Below are 12,779 nucleotides of genomic sequence, written 5' to 3'. Positions count from 1 at the left end.
TAGAGAAACTCATTACCAAAAATCCAAAATCATCGCAAAACTCATGCGAGCTATTGGATTATTAATCTTGGAGCTATAGTAACTTTCTGTGAATGGTGAAATCCACATCAGAGTTTGGGAACTAGAGATATCATTCGTAACATATAATTGTCATCAATACAATAAATTGGGCTGCTTGTACCCCCCCCCCCCCCCAGAGCAATATCTAGGGACATAGATTACCTGGATTAAATCACAGATCTCTCAAACAGGATAGATTGCACACAGACTACTTTAGTTCAAATATTTATTCTCCATTCTATCCCACTCTATCGAAACAATCCTTTTTGGGCCTCAACCCCTTTCTTTCACACAAAAACATCGTCTCACTCTTACAGTGAGACCCCATTTTGATTTCAGCAAGCAGCCCAGCCAAATATTAAGATGAATAGAACTTATATGAACATCATGGTATAATCATTAAATTTTATCTTATTGAAATATGGCTTAAATATGCTTTAGTTAAAATGAGTGTATATCATGATTTTGAAGGGTTTCTTGGTAGGTAATCCTACACTACAATCGCTTGCTAGCCTTATTCCTACAAAATTGTATTTCTATTTTGTTGTAATGTTCAACGAAATTGTATTTTCGTTGTTATTTCAACGACGGTGGAATGCGGCTTGGTGGCATAGTGTGTGCGGAGTGGGTGGGTGGAAGTGAGTGTCAGTGTAGCGGTGGGGCAAGGGACTTGCAGAGAACATGTGGAGGGAGTGGTAGAGGTGGCTTTGTGGTGACACAATGGTGGTTGGACTGTTGTAGAGGGGGTTGCATGCATGAATCTAGTGTCGATAGCGGCAAGTGATGTTCAAACTGTGGAAGTGTTGCGCGCAACCAATGTTAGGTCGTTGGGGGCGATGGTGAAGGGTCGATCGCTGGGAAGGGGAAGGTGAAAGGGGGGGCAACAGGGAAAGGGAAGGTGAAAGAGGGTTGGGGGTGCAGGGAGGGTGGGGGCACAAAGAAGGGAAAAGGAGAGGATTTATGCTAAGGAGCTAGGGGATCTTTTCTCGGATTTGTAGGGACCAATAGCAAAGAGGAGAGGGACAAATAGTAGTTCTAGACAAATAAACAATAATGCCCATAAACTTGACGTCGATGGACCCAAGACATAGCTTTGAGATCTTTGATGCACATGGGAAGTTGTAATAAGCACTATTCCTCTCGCATATGTAAGAGCAATACTATACACACCACCGCCCTCCGCAAATGGTGAGAATAATTACAAAATCATTAGAAGACACATTGCATAAATAGACTTCATACTTTAATTTCAAGTTTCAATGCAACACTAGGTCATGTATAGTAAAACTAAGTGAGTTTTCTTAAGCTCATCGATGACTTTATTTTCTTAGTCGATATATTCTTTTTCACGAACAAAAAGAAATTATGATGTTGTTTTGACCTCAAATCTTTAAACATCATTAGGATCATCTTATTTGAGATATTGTCTACTTTGGTGTTCAATGGGTCATCACAAACTTGTCCTTACTAAAATGCATCTTGGTGGGTTAAGAGAGGAGAATGTTTATAAACTTTCATTGGCCTTAACTCATAAGCGATTTGGGACTTTGTGACATATCGGAACAAGTCCTCTAGTCGAGACAAAGGAGCAAGAGTGGGTTAGGATCTCCTTTTAGCACCAATGTTCCGACCTCTAATCCTCAAAGGATTGTCATGGTTTTGTTTTTACTAAAAAGAACCATGGTGGATTAAGGGAGGAGGATGTTTATAAACTCTCCTTGGCCCCAACTCCTAATTGATGTAGGACTTTATAACATATCAAAAACAAGCCTCTAGTTGAGACTAAGGAACAAGAGTAGTCTAGGACCTCCTTCTAGCACCAATGTTCTGACCCCAAATCTTCAAAGGACCGTTATAATTTTGTTCTTACTAAGTGCCTTAGTGGGTTACAAGGAAATGATGTTTATAAACTCTTTAGCCTCAATTCCTAATTGATGTAGGACTTTATAGCTTACCAAAACAAGCCTCCAATCAAGACTAAGGAGCAAGAGTGGCCTATGACCTCTTTCTAGCATCAATTTTTTGACCTCAAATCCTCATGCATCATTACGATCACTTTATCTAAGGTATTGTTCGTTTTAGTGCTTGGTTATCCGTCACGGTTTTGTCCCAATTAAAAGACGTCTCAGTGGGTTAAGGGAGGAGGATATTTATAAACTCTTTTTTCTCAACTCCTATAAGCAAAGTGAGATATTGTGTCATACCAAAACAAATGTAAACTTTAAAAATTTATGATTTTGCTACCATTCTAACAAAACAACTTACTAATAAAGGCGCACTTGTTGAGTAAGGTCGTTTTCTTGCAGGAGTGCTAACGCACATGCACCGTTATTCTTCGCTTGCTCCGCAGTACGAGCCTCATACAGAGTTACACCCCTTTAATATGATCCTTTAATATGACGAGAAGTGGGGCTGCCCTCTTTTCTGCACCAATCTTTATTTACTACTATACTACTGCTTATATTTTCTTTGGGGGTATATCTCAGTTGATAGAGCATTGGGCTTTAATTTTAACCTAATGGTTGCAGGTTCAAGTCCTGCTATACTCTAACAAACCTACCTTACACTATACCTATTAATTAATAAGGATGCATATATAGTTGACTTGCTTACTTGTTAGAGCAAGGAAAGTAGACATTGCAGATCTTCACTTCAATCATAGGAAGCAGAAAGGACTAGATCTGGATACCGTAAGATACATGCAACAACACGGACTTAGACCAATTCTCTCTTTCGTTAGCAGACACTCGGGGATATATATATATATATATAAAAGAAATATTAAAATCGAAATACTTTATCAAATTGTCTTCTTGTGGATGTCGATCGTGTTATTTCCTAATAATATTCAACATGCTCTAGATTGCAATTAAATGTATAGCTAAAAAGCTAGAAAAAGACGAATTACAATTTGCAATTAAGTTTAATTATTTTTTTTTAATTTTAATATTTGTATAACGTCGATATTTAAATAAGTTGCCGTGAGATAATGGGGAATTCATATTTAGTAGTAAACCTATTGAGTTTGGACTCAAAATTATTTGACATGAATTATATATAAAATATTTCTCCTATAATCTGTGGGAGTATCCTCTTAATTGTCTTTAATTAGAAATAATATAGAATATTCTAGCCGCACATTTAGAATTAACCAATAAGAGATGTCCCTTCATATATATATTATTGGTAAATGGAACTAGGCAAGTAGGCTAGGCAACAAAGAACTATAAAAGCATGTACATTTTTTTGGGACGAATAACTTGAACCATATGCAATGTCTGCAACATATCGACACAAAAATTTACACGAAAAATGTACGGAGTAATTGAGAAAATCTAATTTGTGACTAGTCTTTCTTGGAAGAACCGTTGATGACAAAAAATTCATCAAAGTAGCATGCAACTATGCAGTACCCATGGAAATGCAACCAAACACGGCATTACTAGTGGTCCCAAATCTGTTTATTTTAGCTTCTTGTAGGGTTTAGCATCAGTCGGTTTCGGACCCAAAATGACTCATTCGACCAAATTCGACAACGTTAATTTTTGGCCAGTGTCCGACCGTGAGAGTACGTGCTCGAATTTCGGGTTCCTCGGCATGGTTGAGACGGGTTGATAACAACAACCTCAAATGCAAATCCACCATATGAGTTTCTCTCTTTTTGAACTACTTATAAAATATGTTACATATATTCACTTTACACTTACCTAAACCTAACAGCCCCTACATGCAAGTAATGCACTCCACGAGAAAGTGGCCCCCATCTTCTCTTGGTTAGCCCAACACAAAACTAGTAGTCAAGTTTATAAAAACAAGCATGACAAATGAAGTAAAAAGAAAAAATAAAAAAAAAGTGGGCCTGTGGTTTAAAAAGAGAGAAGAAAAAGTACAAATTCATAAAATATTTTGAAAAAAATGTTGTGTCAACACGTGGTGGGCAAATTAGAGACCATATGATTTTAATATATCTATTGACTACGGTTTAAATATGCATTTAATCATTACAAGTTTACATTTTTTAATTTTGGTCATAATAATTTATTTTAAAGATTTTTTTTTGTCCATTTTAATTCTAATAAATTCGTATTTGTTCAATTTTAATCCCTAAAGTGTGAATGTAACAAGACTTACTAAAAATGAATAAATAAAATCTTAAAATGATTAAATTTTAATTTTATAGAAACTAAAAGGAACATAAAAAAATTTACATAAATTAAAATTAAAAAAATACATATTTATAGAAATCAAAATTAAAAAATGCAAATTTATAGAGATTAAATTCATATTTAAATCTAAAATTAATAAAATTTATAAAAATTACACATAATCTTTATTAAAAGACCTGTTCATGAAAGCCTTGACAAAGAGTCTTTGGTTTGAATTTTGCTTCATATACACTCTGCTGGGGTGGCTTGTCCTCTCACAATATTGAAATGAGACAACGTATCCCATTTTCTTAAATTTGAGTACATAAATAAATTGTTCATGATAAGATCTCTCCATAGCTGAATCCTATATACATAATAATTAATGGCTGGAAGTTCTGCTGCAAACAAATGAATAATCATCAATTATTCTGTTATGGGTGTTCGTGTGTGTGTATATGTATATAGCTGAAAAGATTCGGGCAAGATATGATTCCTTGTTTATTATATTTTAAAATGTTTTAAATTCCTAATTAAGTGTTTATATACGTACCCAAGTGTGCATGCTTGAACCATTATCCAATGAGAATCAAATGTAATCGCTTTCATAACCCCCTTGAATACATTAAGTTGGCAAAAATTCTTGCCTCTCATTTTCAGCCTTTACTTTTTTCTTAATTTTTTTAAAAAAGAGACCAAATGTTGTTGGTCCCATTCACGCAAAATTATTAAATTATCTGATGAGATGGTTAACTGATTCAGTGATTGACTCATATATGGACCAAAAGCGTTCTATCTGTTTTTTGTTTTTATTTAGTTTTAGGCACACATAATTCCCCATGCTGTTGACAAAAGGAAGATAATAAATTAGGGTTTGAAGAGGAGCCAATTAAATTTTATTATTTTTATTTTCGGTGTAATTTAATATTTTGCTTGGTAAGTTTTGAATAAAAAAGTATAAATGATTTAATCAATTTAACTAGTGAATGCATTGATTTTTTAATATAAAAAATTTAAAAGTTTCAAGTAAAAGGAAAATGATGGAGAGAATTAAATAGGGTATATAGGTTTGTTTATGGAGCTTTAGAAAGCAAGAAAAAGGAGCGTAGTTTTTTTTTATTAGAAAATTAAGAGTTATATAATATTTTTTTTTAAAAATAATAATTTAAGTTTATTTTATTTTATTTCTTTGATTTTTAAATTTATCAACTTAATCAGTTAATATTTAATTAATAGAACGAAAAGTTTGTTTTCTTATCATTTTCCCTCCAAAACATAATTTTTAAATATATACCCTTATATATTCTTAAAAAATACCCTTATGTAATTATAAAAATAAAGATAATTATATAGCAACTATAATAAAGAGACCACAAGTATAATGAAACCTTCAGAAAGAAAAAGTATAATGAAACCGAATTATTGTGAACTACCGGATTCTGTTTAACTTTTCTCATTTTTTTCTTCTGTGCTATTATGAGTGTAACTATAATGCCAAGAACGTTGATGTTTACATTCAATAAAAAAAAAAAAATAACGTTGATTTCAATGAATAAGAATATCATTACTTCTATCATTATCAAAACCTAGATCAAATAAATTATTAGGCTTGTAGCCAATTAAGTGTGTTGGGTAAAAAAAAAAAAACCCAATTAATGAAAGTGTTCTCAAGTAATCTTAGGTCTAATTTCCAGTTATATTACATACTTCAACCCAATGAAGCTTTTTATGTTGGGAACAAATTAAAATAAAATGAAAGAAACAAACACAAAGAAGATGTACAGTTTTAAATTAAATAACAAAATAGCAATAGTAAAATAATTTGATTGACATCACATAAATCAATAATGTAATATATATCATACAATAAGAACAATGAAAATAAATTAGGGGAAGAAAGATATAACCTGAGTTGAAGCGCGTAAACATTATCCTTAGAGAGAAAACATCCCACTGTACTGGTAGGAAAATTTGATTGCGTTCCTCTCCCAAGATATGACAACCCGTTGGTTTCGACCGTGTGCAGCGAAAGGATCCCCGAACCTTCTGAACATCAATGCTTTTACTCTAAAAAAATAAGTTTTTTTTAGGAAAAGAAAGAGAAGATATTTGGGAGAAAGGAACGAAGTTATCTGCTTGTGTTGTTCTTTTTTAGAAAAAGAAGAAATAGATATATATAGGCACAAATCACCTTGTGCAGCAAACAAAAATATGACCATTGAAAATCAACCTACAGTTGTCAAAACAAACATAACAAACTAGTTGACTCATTAAAATAAAATTTTAAGAAAATCTAAAATAAATATTTTATTTTATAAAATAGAATTAATATAATTAATATATATTTATAAATTTTAATTAAAACACAAATATTTACCAACATTCCCCCACATAATTTAAAATTTTAAAATATATTTTCTAAAAGATAATTTGTATAAAAACATAAGAGAAAGAGAAAGAGTATGTGATATTGTATTTCAGTATAAGGAACCTTCCGGATTTAAGCCTTATACCTAGTGTTTATGAACTTTCACCCGAGAAAAATGTAGTGACGTAATTGTCTTGAACTACACATTCTTTAACCGGATTTTAGTACACAACCCCTATAATATTGGCGTTCAATTAAATTTTAATCAGCGGTAGCACGTTAGACAACCCTGTGCTTGTATCTTATTTCATGAGTGTCACTTAGAGATTAACCCATATCTCAGAGTGGCGACCCCACCATCACATTCACTAGGTGAATCCTCAAAGAGTGGTTTGTGACCCCCACCCCTACAATAATTATCATCGGATTCATTAAGAGGTATTTTTTTTACCAAAAAATACACCTATATAAATACCTCAACCTTAATATTGTCACAATTTATAATACACCTTGTCATAGGAATGAGAAATGGAACAACTCCGCCAAATTTTATTTTGGTGTACTTTAGTCAACAAACAATTTTGTTGTTACCCGTTGAACTCCATTCATGGGATCATCAATCAAATGGAGACGGGTGTCCATTGTTGTAACTAAATAATGGGCTTTAGTCTCATTCCCCTCGACGACTCAAGTACTTGTTGACGCATCAACCCTTTTGAAAGCGGATCCGCAATATTATTTTTTGACCTGACAAAGTCAAGAGAAATGACACCATGAGAAATAAAATTTCTTATAAACTTATGTCTCACTCTTAAGTGTCTTTTTTTTTCATTAAAATTTTGCTAATCACTTTAGATATAGCAATTTGACTATCACAATGCATTGGAATTGGAGGTATACGCTTATTCAACAATGACAAATCGCATAATACATTTTTAAGAAATTCAAGCCTCACTAGTAGCAATATTTAAAGCAATAATTTTTGCTTTCATGTGAAATAATAATTTGTCTAGTAGATTTTCATGATACTGCACAACCAGCTAAAGCAAAGACATAACCACTTGTCAATTTTATTTCATCAAAATCAGAACTTCAATTTTGTATCACTAAATCCCTCAATTACTTTCCAATCTACCAACTGCATGTGTAATATCAAACAGACCTGGAGAAGTTTGTCAAATGTAACAAAGAACCGATACTTTGAGAATATTTATGTGAAGAAATTCATTTACTCAAATTTTTCTTTAACTTGATGGATGAGTCATAAGGAGTAAAAGCATGTTTCGCATCAAGATAAATAAACTTCTTCAATAGTTTTTCAACATAATAAGATTGGGTAAAAGTTATGCCATCATTTTTCTTTATAAGCTTAATTCCCAAAATCACATCTACTTGACCAAGGTCTTTTATGTCAAAGTTTCTAAACAACAAGGACTTCACATCATTTATGAAATGCATATTACTATCAAATATCAATATGTCATCCAGATACAAACATAAAATGACACATCCATTATCATCAAATTGTTTCACATACACACATTTATCACTACCATTAATTTGAAAATCATACAAAAGAATAACTTAATCAAACTTTTGTGTCATTGCTTTGGAGCTTGTTTCAAACCATATAAAGATTTAACGATTTATTTTTTAAGGAAGAAGATTTTCAAAGAAAGTGACATCTCTAGATTGCATAATAGTAACATTAGAAATTTCAGTCACTTCTGAATTAACAACTAAGAATCAATAAGTAGTATTATGTAAAAAATATCCAACAAAATACAATTAACATTTTTTTTCCAATTTTCCTTTTCTTATTAATATGGATATTAACCTTTACTAGACAGCCCCACACTTTAAGATATTTTAGATTTGGTTATCTTTTTCTCCATAACTCATAAAGATTTTTTTAAATTTTTTTTTATAAGGTGCTCTATTAAGAATACGACATGTAGAATATAAAGTTTCACCAAAGTGTTTATTTTATTGTTTTTGTGTGTTATATTTTCACATGCTTATCTTTTATCAATGAGTTATATATAAAGAGACAATCAGTCAACATGTAGCAACAAAATACTTGCAGTAATAATAATAACGTTAAATAATAGAAATTAAAAAACCAAACAACAAACATCCTGATTTTAAAGACTTGTGTTCACAGTATCATTTGACCAAGTAAAAAATAACTTCCTAAGGCATGAATGAAAGTAGTGAGATGTTTTTAGTTTTTCACATAAACTAATTCTAAAAGCATTTTATCTTAAACATAAATACAATTGACAAAGAAAATATTTTTCAACAATCTCATAATAATTTAAAATTTCAGGAAATAAAATAATATAATAAAAACATTTTTAATGGAACATAATGCATGCATTACGTTTTCACCCGTAATTTTTTTTCTAGGCTAATCAGAAAAGGACAAAATCATATTCATGATAAACATTTTGATAAGATAGAATGCTACAATAGAAAAGACTATGCAAGAAGACAGTGAAATCATTTTTCTCTCTAAGATAGTTTGAAAAAAATAAAATAAATGAAAAAAATAAATAAGAAGATGCACAGTCTTGAATTAAATAACAAAATAACAGTAACGAAATAATTTGATTGACACCACATAAATCAACAATGCAATATATATCATACAATAAGAACAATGAAAATAAATTAGGGGAAGAAATATATAGCCTGGGTTGAAGCGTGTAAACGCTATCCTTAGAGAGAAAACGCTCCACTACACTGGTAGGAAAATTTGATTGCACTTCTCTCCCAAGATACGACAATCCGTTGGTTCCGATCGTGTGCAGCGAAAGGATTCCCGAACCTTCTGAACACCAATGCTCTTGCTCTAAAAAATAAGTTTTTATATGAAAAGAAAAAGAAGATAGTTGGGAGAAAGGAACTTGTGTAGTTCTTTTTTAGAAAAAAAGAAAGACATATATATAGACACAGATCACCTTGTGCAGCAAACAAAAATATGACCGTTGAAAACCAATCTACAAATGTCAAAACAAACTTAACAAATTAGTTGACTCATTAAAACAAAATCTTAAAAAAATTTAAAATAAATATTTTATTTTATAAAATAAAATTAATATATATTTATAAAATTTAAATTAAAACACAAATATTTACGAACATTTTATACTACACACTCAATGCATTAGGTAAAAAATTTCTTTTCGTAACGAATGAGAATTATATATATATATATATATATATGATCAGCAGTAAAAAGTTACTAATCACATGTTCCCTTACAAAATCATTTGTATTTTTTAAGAGTTTAATATATATGTATTAATACTATAAAAATAATTTTATATTATTATTTAATAATAAATTATTTTAAGATAATTATTTTAAAAATTAATAAATTCATTTACATTATCATTTGATGAATGAGCGTGTAAAACATTTTTTTACAGTACATAACCTTTTTTTTTCTTTTTTTTTAATCTCTATATAAGAGTGAGGTAGCTAGAGAGATCGAATATTCGCAAGACTCCAATAATTTTAGTCATACTTGAAAGTAGACCACACACACTACTTATTGGGTTCTAGTGTCAGTTTCAATTATTAGGCATATATGTTATACTTAAAACATTAAATTCCACCAGTGTTGGTGCATTTGCACTAGTATAGCTCCTCAACTATAAAAAATCACAAGTAAAATTGTTTTTTTACAATTTTTTTAAAGTGAAATATTTTTTATTTATTTCTTTTATATTTATATATTTGTACCACTGATTTCAATTTGTATAATTGGTCCTCACTGACTCAGGATCCTGGGTACCTGAGCGCATATTGGAAGTGTTTTTGTTCTTTCTTGAAAAAACAGCGTTTATTTCGGTTTCAATTATTAGGTAAATATCATCTAAATAAATTCATTAGGTATATATGGTGTACTTAGAACATTAAATTCCAACCGTATTGTAGTACCTAATGCTTTTTTTTTTGTACCGAGTGTATATTAATTTGAATTTTTTTTCCAGAAAATAGTGTTTTATAATTTTTCTTTAAAATATAATTAAGTTAAAGAATACTAATATGAAATTAGAGGACTTAGATTTTTTTTTTCAGAAAATGTTTATTATTTTTACTAAAAGCACCTTTAAACCATGCATGTTTACTTGTTTGAGTAAAGATTTCAAAGATCAGAGGGTTCTAAAACAAAAGCAAAAATAATTATTTTGAAAACTTATACTGATTTTTAAAAAAAAAACCTTAAAATTATTTTTATGGAAATTCTAAGTTACACTTTTATTTTCTACCAAACATACTATAACATACAGTACTTCAGTTAAGGCGTTGTTGCCTACGTTGCCTTACCTAGCATACTACAAATATTTTTCCACACATAAACAAAGCATATTCCCTCTGCTCAAATATAAAAAATAATATATATATTTTTTCTTAAATATAAAAATATCAACTAACTTTACCTTATTTAATATTATTATCTTTAAAATATTCTTTATTTAATAAAGATCTTAGTTTAAATCACTCTTTATTGTTTTTATACTAATTTCAATAAAAATAAATAAATAAATAAAAAATATTTTTAATTAAATATGATTAATTAATTTTTTAATTAATATTATAGTATGTTTGTTTTTTCTTATATTTAAGCAGAGAGGGAGTGCTCCAAATATTACAATTCATATGCATATGATAGTGATAGTAAATGTAATTGATGAAGAAACAAACATAAAGATGAAGCTGCCAGGAACCTCGGTTGTTCAGACATATTTGAGAATGAGACAGACATTATCCCGTCTTGTCATTGCCAATGCCAATTGTCATCTCTCATCGACCGATCTCATCTCTTCTCATGGGCAATGCTTTTGCTTTATTTATTTTAAACTTTTACATCCGCATGTAACATTCGGTTTGTAACGTTTCCCTATATATAGTACCACGGTGTGAATGCATATGGCCGCACGTATAACTAAAGTGACGTGTTACATTTCCCTCCTTTCATATGTTTCTAGCTTCATGCATTATTTCCAACCTTTTGCTGACAAACAAGGAACTATATGATTAATATGTCACCCGATTGTGCTTCTTTCGACTTCATTATTGGAGTAACAGATTTGACATAAAAGTAATATTTTGAAATTGATTTCAAGCTAGAAAGGGTAATTAATATTCATTAATTATTGATTGATCTTGTAACTTGTATTTTTTTATTCCTTTAGTATGATAATGTGAGATACTTATAGTCTGGTTAAAATATTTGTTCCCCAGGTATCTTGGATCTGGCACATGACTGATGTCCCACTCAACTAACTTTTTTTTTTCTCTATTACAATATAATTATATATACTAAATTATACTCGTAATTCCTGTATTTTTTATAAATTACATTTGATATTTTTTTATATTATTTTTATCTCATTTTCTATTAACGTCGTTAACTAATGTTAATTGAAATATACGAGTAGATGAAATTGTCTTAATATTTTTGTTACACTTGCATCTCCTATATTTTTTTTTCAAATTATATCCGATACCCCTTCCTTTTTTTTACATTACTTTTACCCCATTTTATTAATGTCGTTAACTAACGTCAATTGAAATATATGAGTAGACAAAATTTTCTTGACATCTTTGTTAAATACTCAATAACAAATTAACAATTAACCATGTGAATGGACTTTTCTTATGACAATAACAGTTTTTCCACTAATATTTGACTCTTACTTCATTATTGTTAACACTTGAAGAAGATAGAACTCTTGATTGAGACATTATATTAAACACTTAGCCATAAAAAATAAACATTTCAAAGAAATGAGTTAAAAACACAAATGCAGGAGCAAAACACTAAAATTTGAAATAAAGGACCATATTCAATCAATAGGCATTGCTAGGAACATGTGTAACAAAAACACAACAACCAAATGACCCAGCACGCACAAAAAAATTGAACTAAAAAAAAAAGAATGAAAGGTGTTAACACATGTGTATCAACAAAGTGGGTTCACATCTAACAAAAAACTGAGTTCACGTCCAATTAGAGAAAAAGGAAAAAGAACGAAGAGTGTTAAAATATTTTTGGGTTGAAAATAATATCATGTCTTTTATGGAGTTAAGAGGAAGAAGATGAGGGTATTTTAAACATAAATTTTATTAAAATTCATGTGAATAACATGTACCTACTTTTTATTAAATTATTAAACGGTGTTTAGGTGTTT

This window comes from Glycine soja, chromosome 6, assembly GCF_004193775.1.
Source record: "Glycine soja cultivar W05 chromosome 6, ASM419377v2, whole genome shotgun sequence".
Lineage (NCBI taxonomy): Eukaryota > Viridiplantae > Streptophyta > Magnoliopsida > Fabales > Fabaceae > Glycine > Glycine soja.
The sequence above is the reverse complement of the archived record's forward strand: the minus strand, read 5'-3'. Positions refer to the sequence as shown.